The sequence below is a fragment of the Rhipicephalus microplus genome, chromosome 1, assembly GCF_043290135.1.
Source record: "Rhipicephalus microplus isolate Deutch F79 chromosome 1, USDA_Rmic, whole genome shotgun sequence".
NCBI lineage: Eukaryota > Metazoa > Arthropoda > Arachnida > Ixodida > Ixodidae > Rhipicephalus > Rhipicephalus microplus.
In genome coordinates, this window is record NC_134700.1 from 162195224 (window position 1) to 162212640 (window position 17417).

The 17417-nt window shown below is 43.4% G+C and overlaps 1 long non-coding RNA gene across 1 annotated transcript; it reads left to right on the forward strand.

Annotated features, from left to right (window-relative positions):
• The first annotated feature begins 309 nt into the window (after positions 1-309).
• Positions 310-2228, forward strand: LOC142768928 (uncharacterized). Its single transcript, XR_012885549.1, has 2 exons — positions 310-566; positions 977-2228. It is a non-coding gene; the product is annotated as an uncharacterized LOC142768928 (long non-coding RNA).
• The last annotated feature ends 15189 nt before the right edge of the window (positions 2229-17417 follow it).

Here is a 17417-nt window from a genome sequence, read left to right on the forward strand (position 1 = left end):
TATCGCAGGAATATGCAGGTCAAAGAAGCCTACTTGTACTATCAGCCTCCAATGAAACCCGAACAGCGGCAAGCCTTCTCGATGGTATAGTGCGCGCCATCCACTCACCGCCATGAACAGGCTCGCATATATGCGCTGAGTGGCCGAACAGGATGCGCGAGCCTGTCAGTGGTGATAAGCGGTCGGTGCGTACTATCGTCACCCCCGGAAAATCTTTTCAGGCCTGCGCCCAGCAATCTGACGTCATTTCCGGCCGGCCGACTCTCGGGGAAGCCACAGCGGCAGCGAGCGCAGTGCGGGCGGCGGTGGTGACGGTTCGGCGGCGTGGTGTTGACGGTGTTTCGCGTTTGTTGCTTTCCGTTGTTGTTTTGCGGTAATTTCGTTTCCGTGCGTGATGCTGGAGTGATGCGACAATGCCGAATAAGTGTTGTGTACCCGGATGCACCGGCAACTACAAAACAGGAAAGAAGATACAAGTGTTTTCCTTCCCTAAAGACGCCGACGCTCTCAAACAATGGCTACGCGCCATTCCTAGGAAGGACTTCGTGCCGACTTCGTGCACTAAGGTAAGAATTTGAGATGCTCCTGTTCTTAGCTTGTCGTTGCTTGTTCGGGTAGAAATCACCTATGATGGGAAATACTTGAGCGTGTGGCCGCCGGGCCTCGCGAAGCGCTGACGCCAGCAGCGTTCGCAGCAAGGATGGTCAGCTGCGCTTTGTTCACTAACAGTGCCGTGGTGTCGTCCATTCTTGCAAGCTCTCGGTGGAAGCGCTTCGTGGAGTGCGGTGACATCACGCTCCCGCGTTTCCTTTCATGTTGCTTGTACCGCTTAGCGCAGCGCTTTTATTTAGATGCTTGCGAAACGTAGGTAGACTTTGTTTTAGCTACACGGACTGTAAACGCGGTCATGCAAACGGGAGCGCATTTTTTTCTTTTGAGAAGTGGCGTCTCAGACGTTCTTGAAACGTTTGTGCAGGTGTGCGCGGATCATTTCGACGCTTCATGCATCGAGAAGACGACATCGTACACGGATCCAAGGACTGGGAGAGTTATTGAAGTTGCACTCCCAGTACCACGGTTGCGTCCTGGATCTGTCCCAACGGTATTTCCCGGCTGTCCGTCCTACCTTTCAGTACGAGACAAGAGCACGAGAGAAACCCCTGACGCCAAGAGGAGCCGACAAGAAGCCTCCCAACTCGCCCGTGCTGTAGAAAAGTCGCTGGCGTCATATGAAGCGGAGCAAAAACGAGACCGGTTTTCGTCCCTCGAAGAACTAAGGGCTCGCCTGCAAGGGGAGTCAGTGTCTCCAAAGTGGACTGTGATTCATAAAGAAGAGTGCTCCATGTTTTTGAACATTATCGACTATCGTGAACCTTGTTTGAATGCGTCATTGACCGTGTTTGCAAACCTTGAAGTCTTTGCCTGCTATCAAGGTTCACCAATCAAGAACCTTGGTAGCGCTGTTGTACCAGACTCAGTTCAAAAAGTAAGTTCCTTGTTGGAAATTTTGAACAACCTGTCGATGCTGTCTGAGGAGCGCTGCACTTATTGCCACCTGGCTCAAGCAATACATTCCCTTGTTTGAGCCTTGTTTCCAGTTTTGTATCTCTTTACAAGTTGTTAGCTTTTAAAGGTGCTGTACTTTTTTCTTTTTTTTTAACTCGAACTGCCTCGGTGCCCACTGTAGCAGTTGTACAGTCCGTTTTGGTACCTAAGCTGTGTACACTTTCCTTGTGCACTCTGTGTACAGACATGTTGTGCACTGTGATTTGTTTTTTTCTTAGATTTTTGTTTGATTTTTTCCCTAGGACATGCACCTACCTGTGGCAGTACAATTACTTTTCTTTCTGTCATTTATCATGCTGTGGACCACAATTTAGTCTCCAGTGTTCTTATGTATTGTATTTTTTGGCAAGTGTTTGAACCTGATACCTTGTGTTGCTACTGCTACTATGATAAACGAATGGTATGTTTTCCTCTAACCTACAATTTAAATGAAAGTGTGCTTTTTTCTGTTCCAAAGCTCGAGGATGTTTTTGCTGTTACAATCTGTTTTGTTTTGAGTTTTATGTGGCAAGATATTGTGTTTTGTATTTTTGGCATATTTTCAGCATTAAGGGCAACATCTTGTGTTGCCTGTCGTCTGCCTGGACCGAGAACAATGTGCACTGTGATATTTGTACAGACGGCGTCTGGCTGTGATAAATAAATACGCATTATTCCATTCACGATATTCATTATTTCTTGATACCTTGATAAGTTCCCCCGCAACGGTGGCTCAGTGGCTAAGGCGTAGCGCTGCTGAGCACTAGGGCGCAGTTTCGATACCCGGCTGCGGCGGCCGCATTTCTGATGGAGGCGAAAAGCAAAAACGCCCGTGTGTACGAGATTTCGGCACACAATAAAGATTCCCAGGTAGTAAAACTTGATCCTGAGCTCTCCACTACGGCGCGCTTCATCGCCTGCGTTGCGTCGGCGCGTTAAACCATACAATCAATGGATACCGTGATAAATCGTGCGGACATGGTGTCAAGGAACCTCGCCCGAGTCGGTAGGCGTGAAGGGCGCTCGCGGCTGGCGCAGCCACCCAGCGAAGGGCGGCCGGCCGGCCGGCGCGATGTGACGTCGTCGACGTCACGTCACGTGACGCGCAGGCCTGAAAAGCTTCCGGGGGTGACGGTACTATGCAATCGCGAAAGCTTGCCGCTGTTCAAGTTTCACTTGACGGGAATAGTTGCTTCTGTTTGTCTGGGGTAGAACTTTACGACGTACGTTATGCTGTGCAGTGAAACTTTTTGGTGGCCTTTAGGTCAGACTTCACTTGGACATTTAGTTAAGTCCTCCTCGAACAAATGTGGTCTCTTGCATGCATCACACGCGCTACCAATGACATTGTTTACCAGGTATTTATTCTACTTGGTCGTCGCTCATCTGAGTCGCCCTTGTATTATATGCACTGCGGCTGCGTCCATTGGAGGTTGATGAACGCAGTGGAAATCACTCCGCAATTCTGCATTCCAACGCAACCATCGCGTCAGGCACCCTAGTTATTCCTCTAGTAACGACACTGCCACACCTTTATTTGCAGCCGCTTTCTACCAACAACGGTTCCCATTATAAGCAAATAGTTGGAGCTATGTTGAAGCTCGTTCGGTCGTGGCATACTACCTTGCTCTTCCTTGCAAGCAACTATGACCTGGTGCATCGTTATCCTTAACAAACTTCAAGAGCGAATCAGCAGAACACTTGCAGTAAAGGTTAGTCCATCAGCTGAATGTTCAGTACCACATCAAAAGATGGTAGGCGTGTGCATTGACCTGGGGTGCACTTGCTTTTTGTTATATTTTAGTCAAGAGACCACAATAAAACAGAGGTGAATTACGCACACAGCTTGTGCCTTGGCTTTATTTTTTTCGGGCTCCCCGAAATATGTTGGACCACGCACGACCCGCTAACATAGCCATTCATGCTTTCGCTTTAGATAAAACAAGACGAAGAAAGAAAACAAACAACGCTCATCGCTAAGAGAGCAGTCACGCCGCAGCAATACATAAATGTGCGGCTCATTATAGCAAGTTTTCTTGTTTCGTGCTGGAGAAAGATTACAACACTGGCGCGCTTCAGCGCAACACAATCCGTGCTATACAATACCATTACGGAATGAAGTCTGGTTATGTAAATTAAGGTTGGGCCTCTCTCGACGAGCAAGCCAAAGCTTAACTAGTTTACTGCTCTCGCGTCACTATCAAACGGAGGCCGTTGAATTTCCCAACGAGTAGGGCTGCTTTCTCCTCGGCAAACTTTATTGGCAGTGCCGTAATTTAACTGATGAAGCTGTAACGTCGACAGCATTGAAAAAATATTGATAATCTCATACAGTATAGTGGCTACGGCAGCGCCAAATTAAATTAGCGCAAAAGCTCAACAGAAACGCGTTATTTTCGCATACGCTGCCCGACACTACTTCGATGATTTTACGCGTCACTTGTCATGAGTCAGTCCATTACTATTCATAGAGTTGACAACGAAATCACTCAGAGCAGACTGGGTACAGGCAAAACGTTGTATTAGTTTTTCTTTCTCTTCTTTTTGAGAGACTGGCGATAGGCCTAGAACCATGAATGTCCGCGTGTATAGCAAGGGGACGTCTGCTTTATTTGTATATCGTGCAATTCATAAAGAATGTGTTTGACGTGCAGAGTCCCTGCTTTTGCGCGTTTACCATTCACAGAAATTATTCGTGATTCGCTGCACACTCAAAACGAGGGCGCAGCGGCCTCTAGGATGTGTATATGACGCTAACTTAGTTGTGGGCAATCGCTCTAAGTGCCGCTGCTACGTCCCTAAAAATCCTGCTCTTCTGCACAGGGGTTACTGTCGAAATTTTAAGGTTAAAACATCTCCCTCGCTGATTAGATTTCTTTAGTTTGGGCAGCAAAACTAACTAACCAACTAACTAACAACCTTCTATAAACTAGCCAGCTAAGTCCCTTCGGTCACAAATATTTCGTGAGCCACATAAGCCTATGAATGTGATTAAGCAGCAAATGTCTGCAGCACGCACCGCAGGGTTAATACAATTTTCATGAAAGGCACAGGAAGGCTCTTTTTAATATAGCGTAAGCTCCTTTCAAAACTTCCACCTAGAGTAACGTGGGGAGAAGCTCCGTCTTCTGGTTGTTGATTATCAATTTGCATTGTTACTTATTACCATTTATTTACTCACTCATTCACCCACTCACGTAAGTAGTAGTGTTTCTTGGGGGAGAGGGGGGTGGGGCACATACTCGTCAGGAGTTTTCTGTTTCCAGAGTTAATGCTGGTTGAGAGATGAGTGGCGTAGATTTACACAACCTTAAAAAAAAACAAGGGATTATCTTGCCATGAGAGTTAAAAAGAAATCTAGTTGTACCGTTTAAAGTGCATTGTAGTAATTCTGATTCTGGTGTGAAGAAAGTAATGCGGAAGAAAAGACAATTTGCCCCCAGCATATACTCAGACGGCGACCGTACCATGGTCGCAGGTTCAGACCCTGCCTGGAGCAAGTCAGGTGCCGCCATTAGTGGTGCGAATGTGCAGCGCAGAGAAGCGCACTTGCCGATTAAGAAAATAATTTATTGTTTCTGTTAACACAGGGCAATGCCGGGAACCCGCTCCTATATATACCTACTTATTCTCCTTTTTACTTTTTCTTTCTTTGTCCCTGTCAGATCAGGAATACGCAAGTTCAACATTGGTGAAGAGAAAATATGGCAGCATGACAAAGTTGGGAACAGCGGAAATAAAACGGTCACCTAACGGCTGTCTACGTCTATAGACTGGCACACACCGGCAGAAGACGAGCGCACGAAACGCATGCTCCGAGAAAAATTGTTCCACGAATTGCGTATACGCGCTATTTCGCTGCTGTAATAGCTGTCACGCTACTGTACACATGCGCAAACGAAACGCGCTTCGCTACCACGAATGTACTTGAACGGATCGGCGTGGTATGTCAGCCTGAACCGAGATGCAGTCGTGAACACTGACCTTTCCATTTCGTCACGCATAACGTATTCATCTTCGAAGCGATGCGCGCTCCATCATTTTCATACGCTAATAAAAAGCATTGCTATTTAAAATCCTACATCCATAACATGATAACGAGAGGTATTATAGTATAAGGCTCTGCAAATGTCAATCATGCACCTTGGTTTCTTAAAATCCTTGTAGATTATTTTGAGTTTAAAGACGAAAAAAGGGCCTCTTTGTCACATTCGTCATTCTTCGTAGGGGTGATACAACTTCCTAGCTGCCTATTTATTCGTTAAGCAGGTGTAAATTGTCGGCGCTAACCGTTGAGGTGAAGGTTGTGGACATTGGTGCACCTGCTTAAGGCGACGTATCCGAGTTTCTGTGGTTGCTGTTCACCATCTTCCCGCTGCTTCGCATTCACAGACGGTTCCTTTTGGTGGAAGATGGCGTGGTGTTTTCTTAATTTAAGAGGCTGTTTGCGGGCCTTTAATACGCCTTCAAATTCAAGTAGAAAGGCATCAAACATTTTTTCCACCATCCGAAAATGCGTCCACCACAGCCGCGATTCGATGCCGCGAACTTTTCGTTCTCCATTCTAGCGCCACAATCGCTTGACCAATGTGCGGTGCACTTTCACCCTCGATACGGTGTTTTCTGCTGCTATCTCGGAACCATACAGACAGGCAATTCCAACAGCTTCTCTTGTAGATACAGAACTTACAAAATGTTTCGTGCGCTAACATACCATGCAACTTACATAACAGCATAAAAAGAAGATCGAACGTGTCATTTCTTTAGCAAAAAAAAAGTGTGCGTAGGTAGCGCTTTGTTCCTTTTGAATCTACACGGCGAAAAATATATAAACGATCGCTTCACTAAAGTATTGTTATGACCATCGTATTTATGATTGATGGCGTTTGTAATGTTGCGATGGTAATGTAGGCGAATGAGAAACGTGGAATTATAGGAAACAAATGAATAAATTGGCCCCTAATCTGCATGTTACACTGCATATGTCGTCGAAAGACGATAGTCTTGAGTCTGGAGAGAGTCAACAAAACGTTTATTTGATGTTCTGCACAAGAGAAATCGTGAATGTTATTCTGGAGGCGCTGCGTTAGTGCCTCGAGCGTGTAGCGGAGGCGAACGAGCGCATCGAGGCACGTTAGACACGAGATATGCGCAATACTTGCTTTTTAATTGACAATCGCACAAGTATGAACGCTGAACCTTGAGCAATATTGGTGGGTGCTGGGGATAGAATTGGCTGTTGGATGACGTTTGAGGTATCAGTAAGGGCGGACAAACCGACAAATGTACAGTGCAGACAAAAATTTTTTCACCGAAGGTTCCCAAGAAAGATTGTCGTCTTTAATAGTTCACGTAAAATGCTGTTATTCAGAAGTGGTGGCTTCATTACCTTTAGTATGGAGAGCCGATGCTATATCTCATCGGGACCCATCGTAATTTACAGTATAGCCTAACCGTACCCACTCATTTGCCGCAATTAGTGCGCAGTCGTAATCACCCGAAAGCGCAGCTTCGCAAAGACGAACGAAGGCACAAAGTACATTACGGGTTCGCAGAGACTGCTGATGAAGTGTGTAATATATTGTTTCACTGGTTGAAAGTCCTTCACATAGGTCTCATGAGCGTGTTATGTGAATATGTTTTTTTTCTCTTTCTCAGTGCCCTACATCGTAATGTGCCGGGCGCGAAATTAAGTGATCAGGAGAAGAATAGTGGGTTCTGGACAGCACTGTACTTTCTATGTAGGTGGGATATAAGTGTACTCACGTTGAGCTACCCCCGTCGGCACACCATAACGAACTCATGCCAGGCTATATCCCTGATGCTAGGTAAAACAGTCCCTTCAATTGCTTTCCTTTTCTTTCTCCCTCTTTCACGAAATGTAGCTTGCGCCACAGTAAAGCGTACCTGAGCCATGTAAGCACCAACTCTGCCAAAAATAATTCCTTTTTGAATATAGATATGACGCCCCTTATGTCATAAAATAAATAAATAAGTAAATAAACTTAAACCAGCTCCTCTTCACTCTTCACGCACAATGAAGAAACAGCGAAGCAGCTGGCGTTCCCTTCGTCAGCCCAACACATTTCTCTGTTTTGGAAGTTTTTGAAATATGTTGCATCACTACGCTTTATTAAACACTCTTTGTTAGACTTTGAAGTAGGAGTATATTTAGTACACTTTATTTAGTACATTTTATTTGTTGTGTAAATCTATGGTCACAGCACTGTCACCACAACTTTAAAAAGCTCTGATATCAGGTCACATTTTTTAAAAAGACGTTTAAACACGAAAGTACGTGGTAAGCTGCCCTTTATAAAAGGCTTTACGGTCACATGTATACGTAAAACGCCAATGCCGTATTAATATCATCGGGCTTCAGTCAAGTCTTGCTTTTCGCAACGTGGAGGGACAGAGGCTTCATGGCATCTAATTTCTGCACTAGCACTCACATGTTCACTGAAAATATTCACTAATATATAAAGACGGTGCAACACGTACGTAATTTGTCACTGTGGTTGATTGGGTGAGTTGGTGATACATTACTGTTTTGAAATGAGAGCGCACTACTTAGACGCGGACAGATAGACAGGGACAAGCGCTTGTCCGGTAATACTCGCACAGAGAAAGCATCCCAACCTCTCAGTCCCATTCCTCAGTCCCATTCAGTTACTGACACATCAGCGTGTGCAGACATACCAGTAGCACTATTTTCCTTTTCGTTCATATTCTCTTTTTGTGGGGCATGTAATCTTATATTCCCGCCCGTCAGTACTCGCAGTGGTGGTTCAGTCACTACAGCGTTACGCTGCAGGTTGCGGGTTCGATTGCGGAACGTGTCGCGCACTTTTTGGCATTGGCATGGCTGGATGATGTGTTGTGCATTATCGCATAACGTGACACTGCCCCTCTTATAATTTTCTTTTCCCAATAGTTCTCACGTACCCACTTTTTGTATACTTACTATACTCTGCACACGGGCTCTTCAAAAAGCTTATTGAATGGAAGCATTCAGATCAAGTGGCTTCACCTCTGAGAAAATTAAGAAAAAAAATGACGGAAATTCTCTCCAAATTACTACATGCATCTAGTACGTCTTCTTGCTCTGTTGATCTTGTTTTTTATTTTTTTATATTATATCTCGCTTGCACAACAAGAGAGGGATAGCAAAACAAGAAGCCATGAAATATTTGTTTTTTCAAATTCAAGTGTATTTATTAATATTGCATATACAAGAAACGGGTTACAAATACCTACAGAATCAGGAGATTGCAATGTACAAGACTGTCAGGAGAACCTTGTATAATTAGTGGCGTATATACAAGCTAAGAGGAGCAAAAAGAGTGAACAAAATGAAAAATGCAAACACAACGAAACAATCTCAACTAATATATATATATATATATATATATATGTGTGTGTGTGTGTGTGTAAACCATAGCGGTAATATACAAAGCCTAAAAATACCAATAGAAAACTGTGAAATCATGATGACAATAAATATATTACACAAGAAATAAAGGTTTCTCTAACAATATGGTTTTCATGTTGTGTTATATATATGGCAGTGACCGAGATGATTTAGTATGAAGAGGTATGCAATTCGAAAGATGAATACCATAGAAGCGAGCTGTGAATGTGCCATAGTTCGATCTTATTTTGGGTAAAAGTTATTGTGCTCTAAAAAGCTAATATTATTGTTGTTGACAAGGACATGGTGAGGAATACTATTTGATGATATTTCGCGATGAATGAGCTGGTATGTAATGAGCGACAATCTTTGATAAAACAACTCTTGTATCGGTAGAATGTGCAGCTGTTAATAGATGGGTATATGAGAGAATGTACTGCAGTATGGTTGGGTCGAGAATGCGACTTGAAGTCGTAAGGTTTTCGTACGAGATTTCAAACTATGTTGACCCATTCTACACTGCCTATTAGTATGTTATACTATCTTATACACCATCAGTATAACAAACATTGGCAGAGAGCATGTAGTGCTGCATAAGCGGAATTCCCTATAAGATTGATACCTCTTAATGTGTCGTTGCAGTGGAATTCGTGGCTCTGAGACTGATGGTCGTTGTATAAGGCAGTGGGAAAAGTGTTTGGTTTCTGTAAGCGAACCACAACATAATTCATGTATAACGGGAAGAATAGCGCCCTTCGACGCCTGAAAGAAGGCCCTTAGCAGAGCACGCGTTTTCTTGTTGCACGCCTAGAAAATATTAACACTACCATTTTGACCATCGTCAAGGTAGTGTGTGCATATGAAGACGGTCCTGCGAAGAATAGCTCGGGTGATATGGTTTGGGATGATAGGATGAACAGGATTCTATGTTACTCTTTCGCGTTTCCAAGATATGTTGAAACGCATGCCGAAGACATGTGTTGGAAACGCAGCTTACGTTAGTGCGCGCATCTCCATCTGCGAATTCACATTTATTCGACTATAATCTAAAGAGCTTTATCATCGTCAACCACGTAGCCATGTAGCCTATATATACATAGATTGTATTCAGCTTACCCCGACTATGGAAACTATGGTATTGTATCATGCAACCATCGCAGTTTCGCATTCACTTTAAGTAAGTGAAAGTGTTTGAATGCCGAGACAGACGAGACGAATGAGAACCGTCCGAAAAAGGGTATCATTGGCATCACAGGAAACAGGTCGATGAGCTACCTTAACGATGTTCCTCAGAGCGGTGCAGGCAGCCGGCACGGAGCCTGCCACCACTTACGTGGTCGCTGTATATATAGATCGCGCTCTCTATTCGGCTCGATGAGGCACAGATAAAATTTGGCTCCTCGCTCCATGCCAGCTGCGACGGAAACGTGAAGGCCGCTTGTTTTGGCTCGGCGATGCATGGCACGGAGTACGAACCGAGACACGACATCGGGCATCTTCCTATACGCCTTATACGCAGCCGTCACACGACAAAGAAAGCAAGAAAGAGAGAGAGATAGAGGTGGCGTGAGAAAGGAAAGATGGTTATGTTCAGTCGCTTTAGCGGACCTTACATTTTGTAGAATAATGAAAACTATGACGGGAAAAGGAGTAAAATATGGAAGGGTGGGTGTTCAAAGTGTCTTTCTATACTAACTCAAGTGATGTGCCACACTCAGCAGAGAAGGATACGAGACCAGCCTGGCCTCATTGCATGCGTTCGGGCCGTGATTAATTGAAATAATTAATTTATTCGAGCAAATAAAATACAAGTGGTACGAGAATGTTATTGCTTCTACCTCTCGCAAAACAGGGAGGCAATGAAAAACGACATGACTTTTATGCGTTGATAAAGCCACTTACATGCAGTAGGTAACTATGTGGTAGTGCACTTAGAACGCAGGTACATGGCAGAGACGTTCATAATTGGTAGTTAGTTGTACCAAGTGCGAACCAACTCGTTCACCAAGAAATTTTGTTACTCACACTCGCTTATTGCTGTCCGCCTTTCTAACATGATAGTGTTAAAGAGCTCGTTTCGCAGAAACTAGCCGTCGCCACTGTCTGTTTTGCGTGAGGGAAGTAGATGTTGCCCGTGAGTAAAAAATCGAGGCAGATGAAAAGTAAAGTAGGAATACTAAAATTTGTGCTCAAGTAAGCATCGAGTGCTGGCTTTCTGCCTGGCAAGTGGGTGATTTACCACAGACTCGTGTCTCTGATTTAATTATTTCGGAAAATATATGTATATATATACAAGCGTCATATACATATAGGAGTCGTGTCAACAGGGGCGCAGTATTTACAAGCGTCCTATATATATATATATATATATATATATATATATATATATATTGTTACAAGCTGCCACTCTAGCGTCCCCAGCGTGAAGTCGGCGACGGGAATGACAGCAGGTTGGTTCGTTCCGTACGCAAGCAGAGACAGTGAAGAGATCAGAGACGTGGAAAAACAAAACAAACTTTACTCTAGTGATATTGCAGCACACGGGATCTAATACAACACTTCAATACAACTAACAAAATACATCGACACTTGATACAACTAAATGAATATATAACAGGAACAATAAATCAGCTTACGAGAGAGAACTATTACAAACTACATAAACTAACAAGAATAGAACGACGGAGGAGAAAGTTCGAAGATATAAACAGGTGAAGGCATACGTGTGATGACCGGCAGCGTTGTGTCCCCGACGATCGGATGCGAGAAGTCGAAGAGAGTTCTGGCACGACTGCGATGTCGGCGGTGTTGCAACGCTGGTGGCTCCGGGAGGCTAGTGCTTGCAGGTGACTTCGAGCAGGTTGAGCTAACTCGAAGCGAAGTCCCGATGTCTACGTTGCAGACGTTAATATCGCGTCACAACTAGACGAACGGCTAAGTTTAGGTGGCCAGCCGATACAGAGCCACACTAAAAACTTCTAGAAGAGATGCTTGTTGATCTGTTTGTACACCATCTTGGTCAGCGACTAGTCTGCCTAGCAGGGCAAAATCCTGCGCTTAAATCCCCCTCGTGTCTCCTTGCTCTCTTCCTTGGGGACAAGAGACCTCTACACGGGTCCAATCATGTGCGTTTAGTTGACGGAAACTCCGCCCCAAAAATATTTTGACCCCACCCCTTTTTAATTGAGAGAGGGCCCGCAACTAGCGAGAGTGACAACCTGTCGGGTTGTTGTCATACGGCTTGGCCACCAAAGCGTTTCCCACGCTTTTCTCCGTGGGAACGGTCAACCATTTAGCTCTCAGCCGGTGTGTCTTGTAGTCTAATCCTTGTTCGGGGTATACCGTGGCCTTCTACGACCTTGCAGACGTCGCCACAGTTACAAAAGGATTAACCGTCGGCGGCGACGTTCTAAGAAGAGCACCCCATTCTGCCCTTCTCGGCTCCCTTTCATGCGCCGCCGTTTCTCACGGTCAGTCGGGGAGTACGGCGCCCGTTAATCGCCGTGACGCGGTGTGGCCAAAAATAGCCGACCGTGACATATATATATAAATATATATATATAAATAAATATATATATATATATATATATATATATATATATATGCAAACTATCAATAAGGCTCTTAGAGACGGGATTCCAATCAAATTGAGAACGTGAACAACAAGAGTCATACCTTATCCACCGATTTAACACCCTCGAAAGAGGAATAAATGAGAATCCTGGAACACTTGCATTCATTAAACCATTAGAAAACAATAACGGCAATAATGAAAATAGTAACTGAGTTAACGGCACTGCAGCTGCGAAGGGCACAGGACCACTGAAAACAATGCCAAGTGTGACTACTCTTCCTATATATATATATATATATATATATATATATATATATATATATATATATATATATATATATATATATATATATATATATATACGTAGATTATAAAGAGTCTGGCTTCGGTTGCCGTAGAATTAAAGAAAAATAAGTATACGCCTCTAAAAAACTGTTTATTAGTGACGGTTCGATCGGCGACCGATCTTAGATAGATAGATAGACTCCTATATATATATATATATATATATATATATATATATATATATATATATATATATATATATATATATATATATATATATATATATATATATATATAGCGAAACGTCACTAATGAACAGTTTTTTAGAGGCGTATACTTATTTTTCCTTAATTCTATGGCAACCGAAGCCTATACGCCTCTAAAAAAACTGTTTATTAGTGATGTTTCGCTCGTAGACCGATCTTAGATAGATAGATAGACTCCTATATATATATATATATATATATATATATATATATATATATATATATAGGAATCGCGTCAACAGGGGTGCAATTAAGGGGCATAAAAGTTTAATTGTACCACACGTCACCAAACGTGAATTCCACAACGAATGGGTTGTTTGGGTTCTTTCCCATTACAATGCGAATCGGTACAATTAACCATGGCAGTAAGCAACAGCATCCACGAAATGTGCCAGTACTCTTGTTGCAGTACGGACGCCTATAGTGGCCATTTCGCTGATTACCAATACCACGAGTTACAATGTAGTGGGCTGTTCACAAATGCACTTCTACTTGCAGTAGCCGTGCGTTCTATAGGAAGGTTTCTAATGGCCTCTGTTACGCGCACAGGTGTTTCTTTCCACGCGCCGGGCAATTATTTGCAATACTCCATGTCGGCATTATTCGGGGTCTTTCTCAGAAATTCTGTTCTCTCATCAGAAAATATAGCAACGAAGCCTTCATAGCCAGTAGTCTCCTTTTACCAATTTTTTTTCTAAATCCTGGTACAACGTGTCCATATGGTTCTGACTTGTTCCCGGTCTACAATAGTGAACGTGTAGCCCCTCCGGTTCAGACGCTTCCGGACACTCGCCTCTTGGATTGTGGAAGCCTCGGATAGGTGTATAATACCAGCTAATGAGTTTAAACAACGTAGTTTCTGATGCATTGCCTCAGTTCAAGCTAAATTATTTTTTTCTATTACACTTATCTCCTCTAAGCGGCGATACTCTTCATGAGAGACGGCTAGGTATAGTACACGTTTCTGGTCGACTCGGCGTAGAAATGCTAATGCCTTTCAATATAAAATCGCACCCATATACCGTATACTTGTCGAGAACGTGCTCCACTAACTCCCGAACAACACCAGCCATGTTAGACGAACGAGAGCGTCCATCTCTCGAACGCCCACAGTGCACGTGAGCGCACTCTTCAAAATGCGGAGAACACACACCACACGCGCACTCTTGTCTCCGACTTTCTCCCCAAGTATTTCTTTAGCAGCCGAGCCTCCGGCTTGTCTCCCGTCGACGCCGCTAACCCGTTTTTTTTTTCGAAAAGTGAGCATTCCTATAGCAGGTCCCTTGTGAAGCTAGGCCTACTAGACGCCGCGCAGCATATGCTGTACAACAACCGAGGTGCTTGTTCGACGCTGCGGAAGAGGACAGCGCTCGAGGTCCCGTTGCTCTTATTACCTTTAGTTTGTATGTTTGGTCTTGTGGAGTTGGCAGAGCACGCTTTCGGAATACGACCAACACCGTTGCAGGGGGACGCAACGGGTTGCACTGGTAGTAAGCCGGGGACTCAGCTTCGGCTCGGCGCTGCAGTAAAGCGCGTTTTTTTATGTATACGTATTCTTCCTTTTATTACTGGCTCTCGCATTCCCGGCTTCAAAATAGGGGAAAGGGAGGGAAAAGAAAAACATGTTTACGATAGCTGTGGTGTGGAAAATATGGAAGTTAGTTGCCGTCTAGAACTTGTTTGCTTACTGATCTCTTTCTCTTTTTTTATACTGCCGACATCTGCTGTGGGGTCAATGGTCAAATGATGTGCTCAGTAGCTTGTGGTAAGCATTAAATATTTCTTTTACGCTGTTTTAAAACTCCAGCATAATTGCATCGCGCAAAGATTACCCTATGTGAATTTTTAATTCGAATAATTTTTTCGCGAATCCAACGCACTTGGACCGTGTTTCTATCTATCTATCTATCTATCTATCTATCTATCTATCTATCTATCTATCTATCTATCTATCTATCTATCTATCTATCTATCTATCTATCTATCTATCTATCTATCTATCTATCTATCTATCTATCTATCTATCTATCTATCTATCTACGCCCCGCCGTGGTGATTCAGTGGCTAAAGTACTCGGCTGCAGAGCAGCAGGTCACGGGATGAAATCCGGGCTGTAGCGGCTGCATTTCCGACTGTATTAGTGTATATCCGGTCATTGTTGGTATATATCCGGTCATCCACATAGGTATCTCGCAAGAATTCTTGGCCTACGACAAAAAAAAATTAGAAACTTGTCAGCCGAGAACTGGAGGTATTCGAAAGAATGCTGTTGCATAAGAAGATCGCATTGTGTCCGTTTCTAGGCCCGTAAAACGACGCATTTCATTAAAGCACAGCGACACAGTCATGCGTATGGGTATTCGACCGACAAATGGATCAATGACAGTGAAGTATCAAGGGAGGATGTCGACCACGATTGGAAAATTTTGAAAGAAAGTGCTTGACTGCATCGGGGACCACGTAAAATGCGGCCTGTTGTACCCCTTGAACATGCAGCGTTGGCGAACTTCCAGAGTTTTGCATGGAGTCACTGTCGCAAGGAATCGACGGTGAAAGCAGCGGCCAAGAAACTTGAAAAACACAAAGATGCCCGGGGTTTTCGCCCCACCACGCATGCTTTGGTCGGAGGGTTCTCTGCACGCCTGTGTGCTTACTAGTACGTGGCCTATGTCCTATTTTACGGATTCCTTGGGGTGTCACCATCTTAGGCTCTTTATGCTACCATTTTAATTGTGTAAAACTAAATTTGCGGTGAGCTATCACATTCGCACTCATAATAAATGGCTCTATGAACACATCCGGCATTGCATGTCTTTGTTAACACGACGTAAAGACATACAATACTAAGAAACTATATATTCTTACAAAAAGCCCGAAAGGATGGCGCCCTGTTATCTAACACAAAATTGTCTTTACTAAAGCCCGATATAATTTGTGCCGCCCTATGTGTTGTGTATTGGTCGCTCGCTCACTCGCTCGTTTGCTTTTTGCTTGCTTTTTTGCTTGCTTGCTTGTTTGCTTGATTGATTAAATGCATGAATGAATGAAGGTTGATTTATTGACTGACTGACTGACTGACCGATTGATTGATTGATCGATTGATTGATTGATTGATTGACTAGGTGAGTGAGTGAGTGAGTGAGTGACTTATTGATTGTGAAGGCGTTGTAAACTTTTGTTACTAGTACTCCTACAAGTATAGGTTGTCTAATAAATATACCGAAATAACGTGATCTCGGCCAGTAGGAACATGTCCCATAGATACGAATTCTACAAAGATTGACAAGTGCTTAGCGGACATTAACCAAATTATGCAGAGTGCCCTACGCCCTAATATGTGCAAGCAGTAATGACTTCTGTGGTGTACGCTGTAACCTGTTAATATTCTTGCCATGGAATGAGTCAGTTAGGCAGGGTTGTAGGCAGGAATTGTTTGGTGAGGGAAGGAAGGCAGACGTAGTGCTTGTGTTCTGAATGCCAAAGCAACCAAAAATTTCGGTGGAGGGGAAGGCTGGCGTGTATTTTCTAGTTACACCACTAATAGTAGGCGATAGATGGTGATAACTAGGAACAGTGTTGATAGTGGTGAGTGCAGTGGTGCCTTCAAATCGGCGCGTCGCTGTAAATGTTCGCTGCAGTACGGTGTTGTTTTAATAAATATGCGTTTGTTGGAAGTATTGCAGCGAGAAAGATTCATCAGATTATGATGAAAGCATTATGAAGTATTGAGCATTGTTCTTCGAAGATAGTTATTCTTTAAATTACACTTCGTTTGTGGCAGAACACCATGATAGTGTAATTATACATGTAAATAATTTTCGGACGCTCTGATTCGATCGAATTTGAAAGAAATAGATCGATTCATTGATATATGGGGCGTAACGTCCTTAAATCCCCATATGATTATGAGATACGATGTAATAAAGAGATCCAGAACTTCTATCGTTTAGGTTTCTTTAACGTGCAACGAAAAATCTGAGCACAATGGCCTACAGCATTTTCGCCTCCATCAAAAATTTAAAAGGAATGATAATGCGTAATTTGGCTTCATTGAACAAGGGTGCTTTCACACTCGGAACACCCTTTTATGAAGAAGTGATTGTTTCAACAAAACAAAATTAATACTCTTGTTTAAGTCTGTATATATTATGATATATTGATAAAAACAGTTGGCCCTGCATGGTGCACCAGTAAATCGGTTTTGATTTTATGAACAGGTCACATTTCTACAAAGAACGGCGAGTGAGATCAAAAGGAGGCGGCCATGATGAGACTGTGAGGTAATTTATTTTTTCATTGTTCATCATAGAGCTGATTCGGCTGAAGCTGGTAGCCT